Below are 11,884 nucleotides of genomic sequence, written 5' to 3' on the forward strand. Positions count from 1 at the left end.
CGTTTGCCCAGTAGGGACGGAGAAACAAGGGGAAAATGCCACAGTTCCCAAACCCAGCCGTGCAGCCCCCGAGGCCGAGGTACCTCCGGGATCGCTGTGAGCATCAGGCATCCTGGTGCCACGTGTGCTGTTACACATCCCGCCTCTCCTGTCTCCAAAGTGCGGCAACCCTTTCGAGTGGGAGGCAAAGCCTGGGACCAGCAGCACAACATCACGTGACCTGTTCCTCCTGGAGCATTTATCTCGTGGTTATCATCCCCGTCGTTCTTGTGGGACTTGTCATAATATACTGGCAATGCATGAAAACCAGAAGGCTACCTGGTGAGCAAAGCCTGTGGTCCTGTCAGGGCTCAGGTCCCGAGGAGTGACAGCCCAGAGACCCTCCACGCCCTATCCCTCAAATCTAGAGGAGGCAGACCCCAAGAGTGTCTCCAGCATTCCTTGCCCCTTAGGGATGTGGACCTCCCACAGAGCCAGAGCCACCGTGTCATGAGATCTCTCAATGGTAGGGGGACAGGATGGGGAGCCCTCTTCCTCCCTGATGCCCACACACAGCCATGAACTCTGAGCTCCCATCCTCCCTGAGGGGGCAGTGGGGGCACAGGGCAGGCTGCAAACAGCTGGGAGAGGCACTGGGATAAAGGGTTAGAAGCCCCGTTGTCAAGGTCGTGTCCCCACCAAGAGCCTAAGTGTCCATTCCTTTACTGGTTCGTTCATTTATTCCCTTCTTCTCTTATCTGCCCTACTCTGGGCTCCTCGTCTGCACCAGGTCCCAGCTGGACACCAACATCCGGCCTGTGTAGACCCAGCTCTGGCCTTTGGGAAGCCCTATGCACACCCAAAAGGGAGCAGGTACTCAGCAAAGATATCCAAATTAGAGAAGTCGGCGACCATCTCAGGGTGTGTCAGCAAATCCTTGCTGTGTCCTCACCCGAAGTCCCCCAAGGCGCAGAGAGGTCTCGGGTTCCAGGCTCTGAGCAGACCGGCTGGGCAGTGGCCAGTGTCCCTTCTCACCCCAATTCTGTGGCACCTGCTCCTTGAGGGGTGGGGGGGAACCTCCCCTCTGAAGTGCTGACCCCCTGTCTGTGCCTGACGGTCAAATTGGAGTTAGGGACCAGGGTTTGGCAACGGAGGAGGTGGGCAGGTTTGCCCCCATATCTCTTCGTGTGTCCTGGGCCCCTGGGGGTCAGGCCAGCAAGAAGCCCTGTCCGCTTTGGCCTGGCCTGTCTCTGTAAAGCTCAGTCTCCTGGGGAGAGGCCCCACATCTCTGTCTGGTTCCTCCTCATGTGTGTCTCTGTTCCACAGGAAGACCCACCAAAGGGAGATTCTCCCTCCAGGTATTAATACCTGTCCCCCCAGCTGGATATTAATACCTGTCCCCGCAGCTGGAGGTGATGCTGCGGGGGTGGGTAGACGCTCCCAGGCCTCTGATGGTCTTGAGTCCTTAGTCTACAGCCCTGCCTGCTAAGCTGGGAAGAGAGACATAACTCCTCCCATACAAACTGGGTCCCCGGGACACCGGGGGGCTGGAGCCGGGCTGGAGCTGAGCGTGTCCAGCAGAAGTGGATGCGGCTCTCCAGGCTCTGCAGGCCCTGCCGGGTGTCACCGCAGAGGCTGTGGAGGACACTGCAACCGAGTTCACTGCGAGGGGCCGACCTGCTGATCAACGGGTCCGGGACGCAGGTGCCTGAGATACCTCGGGCCGTGCCTGCTGGGAGCTTCAGCCCCCCGGGCCCGAGCGTGGAGGCAAGGGGAGCTGGTGGGACCCCTCCTGAGCTCGCTTCAGACTCCACCCAGCAGAGAGAGGGGCCGCTGCTCAGGGGGCTTTGCAGACCCCTCACACACACCTCCCCGTCAGCTGCAGGAGGCCTCGCTCCTGAGCCGCCCAAGCACTGAGCCAGCCCCGTGAGGAGGCAGCCACTAGCCCTTCCTGGCGCCCCAACCCCCAACCCCCGGCCCTCTGAGCCCCAGGCGCTCATCCGGAGGACGGTCCTGTGGGCACGTCCCTCCCGGGGCTGGGACTGGACCGGACGGGCCTGAATGTGGCCTTATGTGAGCATCACCTTTGGAAGGGATTTCTCTAAATTGTAGTCGTGTTCTGCTCCGTTTCCTCATTTGGAAGCGCCGGCCTCCACTGGGGGTCAGACAGGTGTGGACACAGGCCTAAGGCTCCCGGCAGGGAAGATCCCCGGGAGGCGGGGCAGGGCCGGGGGCAGCACCTGTCCTCCACATGCTGGGGCTGGGGCAGTAGCAGGATCTGGGGGCCGGGGTCAGCTTTCCTACCTGGGTCACAGACTTGGCACTGCAGACCCTCGATCAGGCATTGAGGTGGACCATGGACGCCCTGGGGTTGCAGGGAGCAACTCCCCACAGGGCAGCCTCACCCGGTGCCCTGCAGCCCAGGGACCCAGGGCACTCAGGGCTGGGAGGGCCGGAGGGAGCCCCCCATCACTGGACACCCCGGCAGGTACGACCCCATCTGCAGTGACCTAAAGGCACCTGGGCTCTTCCCCACGCCCTGGTGAGCATGCTGGGGGAAGTCAGACCGTTCCGGGGGAACGTGGAGCCCTCCTGGGACACCTGGGCCTGGTTCTGTCACAGGGGCCACCCTACAGGGCTCATGGCCCACTCCTGCCGTCTGTGCCCCCTGCCAGGGGCTTCATGCCAGCCCTGGTGGTGGGCGCTGTGAAGGGAGGGACTCCTGGACAGGGAAGGGGCGGGGGGATCTGCCCTCAGCCCACAGCGCTGGACCCCCAAACCAGCCCCACAGAGAGGGTCCCTCCAGGGCTGCACTCGGGCCGCCGCCTCCTCTTTGCCCAGGGTCATCGCTGGGAGCAGGAGGTACAGCACCTAAGGGAGATGGCACCGAGCCTCAGTCTCTCTCTCTGTGAAATGGGGCAGCAGCCCCTGCCTCTGGCCATGCCCTGCAGGGATGCCACGGGTGGACCCAGGACAGGCTCCAGGAATGCCTGAGTGTGACTAGCCCGCTCAGGTCTTGGCACCCCCTGCCTGGCAGTGTGGGAACGCCACCCTCAGGGAGCCCAAGGCCCTGTGGTCTGGACAGCATGCCAGCCTCCCTGCTGGCCTGTGCTGGGCCTGCTGAGCCCTGGGGAGCCAGAAGCATCAGAGCAGGGGAGGCCCCCAGGCCTGCCCAGTTGGGGAGACAGGCTGCTCCTGGCCCGGGGCTGGGGGAGGCCACGCTGGGGCCCTGGTCCCAGGGCTGGGGGAGGCCACGCTGGGGCCCTGGTCCCAGGGCTGGCTCCGCGCGGCAGTCAGGGGCCCTCCCTGAGGAGTCACGGCCTGCACTGGCGGGGACCACACTGCCGGGAGCAGGTGGCCTCTGGCCCGGTGCATGAACATCTGGGCTTATCACCCAGGACAGGGCTGCCCGCTGTGGGTGGAGATCGGCTGCCTACTGCAGAGCCCCACCCCAAGGGCACGTCCCAGCCAGGCTCTCCCAGAGCAGCCAGGCCAGGGGGCATCCTCGCCTGCAGGGGGCTCACCTGAGACTCCTGAATGGGGCTGCGGCGCAGGGGCCTGTAGAGGACAGTTTCTGCTGGTGGTGGGCCTGGCTCTCCTGAGGCCAGGGGGGCAGGGTGCCAGGGCCTGGGAGAGCCAGATACTGGGGGACAGAGGCCCATGTGAGGTCAGGACAGGGACATGGCCCAGGCCGGGATGGGGAGGGAGGGGTCAGTGGGGCACACCCAGGGGGCAGGAGTGGGGACGCTGCTGGGTGGTGGGACAGGCAGACAAGCTCAGGGGTCTCCCCAGGCTCCAAGCATTAGCCTTGGGCACCGGGCACCAGGGTGGCAGCCCCCCGCCTCGCAGAGGCTCCGTGTCCCTCCACAGGACCATTCAAACCCTGGCTACAGTCCCCCAGAAAGCCAGGGAGGAGGGGTCACCTGCGGCAGGAAGTGTTTGCTCTCCAGCCCCCAGGGTCCCCTGGGCCCACAGCTGCTGGGGCAACAAGCCCTCTCGGCGACAGCTCAGACGGGGGTGCAGGCTGCGTGCAGGGGAGAGGCAGGGAGACCGGAGTCAGGCGGGGGGTGCGGGCTGCCGGCCGGGCGGGGGGGCGAGGGGAGGGGCGTGTAAGCGGGGAGGTCGGGCCCCCACTGGTGCAGTCTCCGGGCACAGGTCCTCCTGCCCCAGCCAGTGCCAGCTTCCTGGCCCCGCCCCTGAGCATTAGCAGGCGCACTTCTGTTCCTGTAGAAGCGGGTGGCCCCCCAAAAGTCATGTGCGCTCCGCCCAGTGCACTGAGCCCACAAAGGGGGCCCAGCTTGGCTTCCCTTTACCTGGCCCAGCCTCCACAGGTGACAGTCCCCGCCCGCATGCAGTGTGTCCCATGCGCGTCCCCACCGCCGCCAGGCTGTGAGTCCAGCTGCCTCCTGCACCTTCCTGAGCTCAGCTCTGCGGAGTCCGAGGGGATGCGGGAGCGCACACTTTGCCATCTTTGACGGCCAGAGGGCCTCCCCACCTTGTCCACACCCCACCTGTCCCTGGAAAGAGGCAGGGCTGGGTCATTTTGCTCCATTTCATTGAAGGGGAGACAGGGGCTCAGAGAGGGACGGGCCTTGCCCAGAGTCCCCCGTGCAAACTGTGCTCAGACCCAAACCCCGATCTTCCCGTCCAGTGGGGCTCGGGTCTCTCCCCACCCAGGCTTCTCAGCTCCACCAGTGCCCTCAGAGCTGGTGAACAGGGGCAGGCCTTGCGGGGGGGGGACCACCACTGCCACCCTCTTGTGCCTCCGGGCTGCAGAAGGAGGGTGTGAAGAGCCCCACCTCACATGACACTGGAGCAGGACGCCGGGAGGGTGGGGACCCCAGCGGCAGGTGCGCGTGTCGCCAGGCTGCAGGCACGTGGGGTCAGCCAGCTTTGCCTGGATCTCCCCAGGCAGGAGCTACACGAGTAGGACTGGCCAGCGGCCACCACGTTCTCACGGTCGCCACCTACTTCCATTTCCAGGGGAGCCTGGGGAGGAGAGCCTGGGTGCCAGGGAAGGGACAGGGCAGGGGTGCAGTCATGGGCGTTGGGGGGGGTTGACTACCATCCTGTTTGCAAAGCTTCGCAGAGCTCAGACGCAGAGCTGAGCACCGGCCCCTGTCCCCCAGTGCAGCCAGCCCAGCCCCACAGACTCCAGGAGTCTGAGGCAGGGTGGACGACAAGTGTGACCCAGCGGCTTGGGAGCCCCTGTGAGACGTCCACCAGCACAGGCTCCCGTCCCCCTGGGAGGGCCTGTCCTGCTATTCACCTCTCCACTGCCTGCAGGCCACCTGGGGGTTCCAGTAAAGGGGAAGGGGCACCCCTGCATCCTTGGAGGAGGCTGGGGCGGGGCCCTTCCCCACTCACCATGTGTCCCCATCTCTGGCTGTCATCTGCTGGGTGTCCCCTCTCCTCCCTCGGCTCCAGGCCCCCAGCATCAGCAGGCAGGGCAGGATCAGAGGGTGTCCCCCAGAGAGCCCTGTGTCTGTCTGAGGCTCCGTGGGGCTCCTGCACCCAATCTATACTTGGGGGGATAGAGGCAGAGCCCGCATCCCAGGGCCTCTCCTCCCACTTCCCTGTATGACTGCGGCGCTGGGACCCAGGGCCTCCTCTCCCCTCTCCTGACTGAGCCAGAGCCTGTGCCAGAGACCCCCCCGCACCCTCAGGGCCCAGGGGAGGGCTGTGCCCGGACGGGATCACAGACCCTGACACAAGGCTGAGCATCTCCCCCATTCCAGTTCTACTGCAGCTGAAGGAGCCCCAACTCCAGCCCCCATCACCCGCTGTCCCCTCGAGATCCTCCCACAGCCCCAACTGTGCCCTCCAAGGGGCTGCCTCTCCCACTGTGTCACCCAACACCCCAGCCACCCTGTCAAGACACCTCCAGATGGACTCCTGGAAACCCCTGATCACATTTCCCCTCTCTTCTTGAGAAGGAGATTTCCAGGGTCTTGAGGGTGGAGAGAGATTGGGAGATGAGCCACAGTCCTGGGGGGCGGGAGGACGGGGCATCCCAAGCCCCACTCTGGAGGCTTCCCTTCCTGTCCTCTGTGTTCAGGCTAGCCTCAGCTCCCCCTGCTCTGTGGCAGCCCCAGGCTGGGCACGGGGCTGATAGGCAAAGCAGCCTGGTGCCCACCTTCCTGGGGCTCATGGTCTAGTGAGGAAGCCGAGTCTAAAAGCCAGAGTAGCTTCATGTGGTGAAGGCTCACTTATAGGCAGCAGATGCCAGGCAGGGCTCTGAAGGATGAATAGGAGCCCTGCGGGGGGGGTGGGAGGGACAAGGTGAGAAAGGCGCCTCTGAGGAAGGATGTGTGCTGAGCAATGTGGCAGGGCCCACTCCTGGTGAGGCCTGCAGCGGGTGGCGACACAATGCCGGCCATGGCCCATCCTGTAGGGAGGCCGGAGCTAAGGCAAACCACCTGCCAGGAGAAAATATTCACATCACATATGTCTTGGATCCAAAAGATATAATTCTTCCAACTCAATAAGACAAACAACCCAATTTGCAAGAGATTTGAACAGATCCTCCAAACCAGAGAAGATGCATAGACGGCACCCGCAAAGAGGCGCAACGTCATTGGTCAGCGGGGAAACCCAAACAACAACCGTCGGAGCTGCTGAGGTAAAAGTCTGACCAAGTGCTGACGAGCCTTTGGAGCCACTGGGACTCTCAACACTCCCGGTGGGAATGGAAAGTGGAACGGACACTTCGGACAACGGACTGGCAAATCGTTACGAAGTCACATACACACCTACCATAGGACCCAGCAATTCCCCTCCTGGGTAGATAACAAAGAGAAATGAGACCACGTGTCCACACAGAACTCGTTTATAGAAGTCCAGAGCAGCTTTTCCTGGTAATAACCAAGAGCAGGAAACCACCCAGACACACAGGTGAGTGGATATGCGAAGTGTGGCATATTCATACAATGGGATACTAGTCGGTAATATGAAAATGAATTTTGATACGCACAGCATCACGGAGGAACCTCACAGTCACGATGCTGAGTGAAGAACCAGGCCCAAAGGAGCCAGGCTGCACGACTGCATGGACGTGAAATTCGGAAGCAGGCAGATACAACCTAGAGTGACCGCCGATCGGGGATGCTTGGACCAGGGCTGAGGCCTGCCTGCAAGGGGCCGGGGTTAGTGGCAAGGGCTGCCACGGCAACGTACCTGGGGCTGGAGGGCTTAAACAATGAGAACTTATTTCTCTCGGGTCTGGAGGCTGGAAGTCTGAGATCGAGGTGTCACAGGGTTGGTCTGAGGCCTCCCTCCTTGGCTCGCCAATGGCTGCCTTCTCGCCACGTCCTCACCTGTCCTTTTCTCTGTGCACATCCCTGTGTCTCTCTTCGTACAAGGACACCAGTCTCATGGGATTAGGACTCCTGCCTTTCGAGCTCCTTTAACTGGAACCACCTCCTGAGAGCCCTGTCTCCAGATCCAGCCACCCTGGGGGTCAGCGCTTCAACACGTGAATTCAGAGCAAACAGTCTCCGAGCAGAACGCCAGTTCCCCAGCGCAGGGAACTCTCTCCCCCGCTCAGTGCTATGTCGCCAGCACCTGGCAACAAGAGGGCACTTGGAACGAATCTGCTGGACAACGGTGAGGTGGAGGAAAGCCACCCGGTGCTTTCAGCCAGCATCACTGCCCTCCTGGTGAACTGAACCATGTCACACCTGCAAGGACATGCCGACCAGGTCTGACCTCAGACTGAACTCAAACACCGTCACCGCACAAAAGTGACCAGGCTGATGCAGTGACCGCAGCTCCTTCCTTCCACACCCACAGCTCCAGCCCCGCTCCATCCACCGACGTCCTGGATGAGATGTACTGAGATGCCCCATCACGGACTTACCTGGCCCCTGACAGTGAAACCGAACAGGAGCCTTTGGGGATCCTGGGCACGGAAACCTTTCTGTGTCCCCCGTTTCTTGTTTGTAGGGAATAGACTCCAGCCTCCGTGACCTTCCCTGAGTTCCAAAGGGCAGATTTGAGCAGTTGCTAATCAGGGAAGGGAGGGGATGCAGAGACAAGGGAGGAGACCACCTGAGGCCAGATTAAAGGAGCGCAGGCCCTGCACCGCAATCCTTATCAGCAAGCCCAGCCTTGAGCCATGGCTATAAAACTCCTCACCAAATCCCCCCAGGCTGGGACATAATTTTCAGGGCATGAGCCCACTGTGCCCCTTTGCCTGGCAGAGCAATAAAGCTATTCTTTTCTACTTCCCCCAAACTCTGTCTCTGCGATTTGATTCGGCACCTGTGCACAGAGGCCGAGTCGTCAGCATGGAGAGTACTCCTTCAGCCCTCCCCCCATCACCCTGCACAGCGCCACACCCCAGATTCCTGTCTGACACCCTCACCGGGACACCCTCACTGCATCCTTGTGGGACGCGGACGTGCTCCCAGCGCCTGGCTGCAGCGCTCCGGCTAGTATCCGGCTTCTTCAGGTAAAGTAGCAACAAGATGAACAGATGCTCTTCCTCTTGCCTGTGGCAGTCCACCCTGGGGCAGAACTGGGGGATCAATTTGCTAAAAGATCTGGGACACCCACACACAAAAGTGTGCGCTAGCATCCACACACGTGTGTGCACGCACATCCCAGCCACAAGGACAGGGAGGCCCAGCCGAAGTCCCTCCTGCGTGCGTATGCTTCTCCACAGCCTGAAAAACGCCAGGTGTGCTTCCGGGCTGGGGGCGATGGGGGAAGTGGGGGTGGGGGGGTAGGGGACTGCCACAGACCACGTCTGCTTTCTCCTCTATCCTCTTCTGCATGGTGTGAGTGTTGGTAACCGTAAGTTTCACTTTTTACAAGAAAAAGGCTGATCAGGACACAGATTAACATTCACTTCTGGTCAAGGCCGAGTCCCCAGGCCAGCACCGGGGGGCCCCATGCTGTCCCCAGAAGGGAGCCCCGCCAGGCACTCCCTGTCCGCTGCACCCCCCATTCCCCACTCTCCACGCTGGGCCCCCAACTCCTCAGTCCTGGACTGCGGGGTTCGGAAATGAATCGGGCCCAGCCCTTCCCGGCCACATCCAGGGCTTGGTACACCCATGTGGCAAAGCAGCGTTAGTCACCCCATCACCAAAAGGTGGAAGACACCTGGGAATCCAGCCACAGAAGAGCGGCACCCCTGTACAAGGGAGGTTTATTCACCCAGAAGAAGGAATGGAGCTCTGACGTCTGCTGCAGGGTGGATGAACCTTGAGGACATGATGCTATGTGAAATAAGCCATCACCAAAGGACAAGTACCGACTAATTCCAGGCATGTGCGGTGTCTGGAGTAGCCAAGCTCACAGAGACAGCAGGTGGAAGAAGGGCCACCAGGGCCACCGGGAGAGGGGAAAGGGGGAGTGAGTGTTTAATGGGGAGAGAGTTTCTACTGAGATGGCAAAAAAGTTCTGGAGACGGATGGTGGCAATGGCTGCACAGCAATGTTTATGTCCTTAAGGCCACAGAATTGTACACTTACAGATGCCTACGGTGGTAACTTTTATATTATGTATGTATGTTTTATCACTATCTGAAATCAATGATTCAATAGTTTTGTTTTTTTTTTCCCCCAAAGAAAGCAGAAGTGATCCTTGCAGGGATGGGATGTTCTATATCTCGACCCCATCAGTGCCTGTTGCTCTCATCCCTGTACTATAGTTTTGCGAGACGTTACTGACAGGGAAACCAGGTGAAAGGTGCGTGGGATCCTCCTGTGTTGTTTCTTACAATTCCCTGTGAATTATCTCCAAACAAAACGTTCAACTAAAAGAATACAAATAAAAGGGAAGCACTGTGAATTGAAGTTTGCTCTGGAGGTGCAGGAAAAGTTGGCCAACAGGTGCCCAAGCTCACCGGCCGTGGACCCTGCACCTTCGGAGATGCCAACTGGGGTGTTTTGCCAGCTTCGGTCCTCGACCAGAAACAGGAAACACTGCCCCCAGGAGGTGACCTGGGAGGGTTAGGCCCCTTGGGCCTGGAGTGCCTGTCCTGTCCTCCATCTTCAAGAGCTATAGTTTCCTTTTTTTTTTTAATGTGAACCTTGAACATGCTTTTCCCCATAATCATGTTTGTCATCAAGAAATAAAAAAGATAGCTCACCCTGGCCTGTCGCCTTTGTTTAAACACGGTCACAGGATGTAATTTCACAAAGAAAACCTGGGACGATGAAGGGGATGTTGGAGCTGAGGCAGGAGATAGATGGGCCCCGGGCTGAGCAGCTGGGATCTGTCTGCTGTGGACAGATACTCCGAGATAAAGAGAATCACAGAAGCAAGGAGGAGCTGAGCCCTGCCAGATAAAGAGACCACACAGTCCTCATTCTCGAGGTCAAGGAGACCTTCCCGACTACACATGCGCAGAAAGCCTCCTTGGGGGTCAAGATGGAGGGGTGCCACCCCATAGTACGTGATGCCAATCTACCCATAGGCCTCTGCGCTAGAATCCATCTTGGCTAAGAGATGAGCACGCACACAGGCGAGGACCCTGAGATAAACCAAATACGGACCCAGAGCCAGGCAAACCAAGATGACTGGCCAGAGGAAACCAGAAGAAATGCCCCATATAAGCGATTCAAACTCTACCCCAAGGGCACGACTCTTCCTCTGAGCCCGCCTGTGTGTGTCCATCCACACGTACCTTTTCCTCCCTTTTTCCTCCTAATAAACACTTTACTTGTTTCATTTCATTTCATTGCATTTCTACAAAGCAGACAAGCCAGGGTCTTGTCACTGGCCGCTGGCCCTCGTGGTCTAGTGGCTGGAATTCAGCACTGTCACTGCTGAGGCCCGGGAACCGAGATCCTGCTTCAAGCCTCTGCAGGCTGAGGCCGCCGGAGATCCGTGTGTGGCAGCAGCCTGGTGAGAGGCTCCCCATCCCCCACTCATTCTCTCTCGCCCCTTCGAGCATTTGTGGGGCAGCCCTGAACCCCCACCCACCTGTGAAATGGACACGCTGACGCGTATCCATGGAGAGCCTGCGACACCCAGGGCCGGGCTGCTCTCCCACTCCACACTCAGTGTACGTCCCACACCTGCGTGCCTGTTTCCCATAGAAGGTCCTCCGCACAAGCCCTCGATCGACCCCCAAATAATCCCCCCATACTGCTGCTGAGATATCTGACAGGTGACAGATCGGATCCCTGGATTCGCCATCCAGCCACACTGACCAACTGCCCAAGTGACCCAGAAGCAGGGGGTGTGTCCACGGCCCCAGCCCTGCCCCTGGGCAAAGGCCCTGAGATAGGCTGGCGGGGAGAGGAGGGGGCATCGGCCCAGGCACGCAGTGGTCGCCCGCTGCGTGGCTGAGGGTCTCTGCCCCTGCCCCCTTAGGGAAGCTGGAGGGCCCTGAGCCAGCGCGGCCTTACCCTGAGTCCAGGCTCCGCAAGCCTCCAGAAAACCATGCTCTGTTTAGCCCACATTTATTAAGCACCTACTGCATGCCAGGGAATGGGGCAGAGGGATGGCCCATTGGGGCTGTCCCCTCCCCCAGAGGAGTGATGTGCTGGTAGACAGGGTAACTAGAATCCTGAGTGCGGACAAGGGGGCTCAGAGGTGGGCACCTTAATTGGGGCGGGAGCGGCTCACGACCCCATGATCTGGAGCTGCTCCAGGCACAGAGGCTGCAGCGGTATCCACAAGGCGGCCGCAGGCTGCTGTGGTCACCACACACCCCTGCTCGCTGACCTCCCTCTCTGGTCCCTCTCCGCGTGAGGCCGGCCTCTGCCCCCCCCACGGGGCGGTGCTTCCCGGAAGGTGACGCCCCTCTGGTTTCAGCGTAACCCCACCCCTTTCCCAGAACTTGCCTGAAGGCCCGCCCAGGCCGGGGCGGTCCCTGGCTGTCTGTCCCCACCCACCGTTCCCTGCACACACCCGGGGCTGGCGCAGGCTTGAGCCGAGGAGCCCTCCGCCA

Source organism: Grampus griseus (genome assembly GCF_964374135.1).
Source record: "Grampus griseus genome assembly, chromosome: 1".
Classification (NCBI taxonomy): domain Eukaryota; kingdom Metazoa; phylum Chordata; class Mammalia; order Artiodactyla; family Delphinidae; genus Grampus; species Grampus griseus.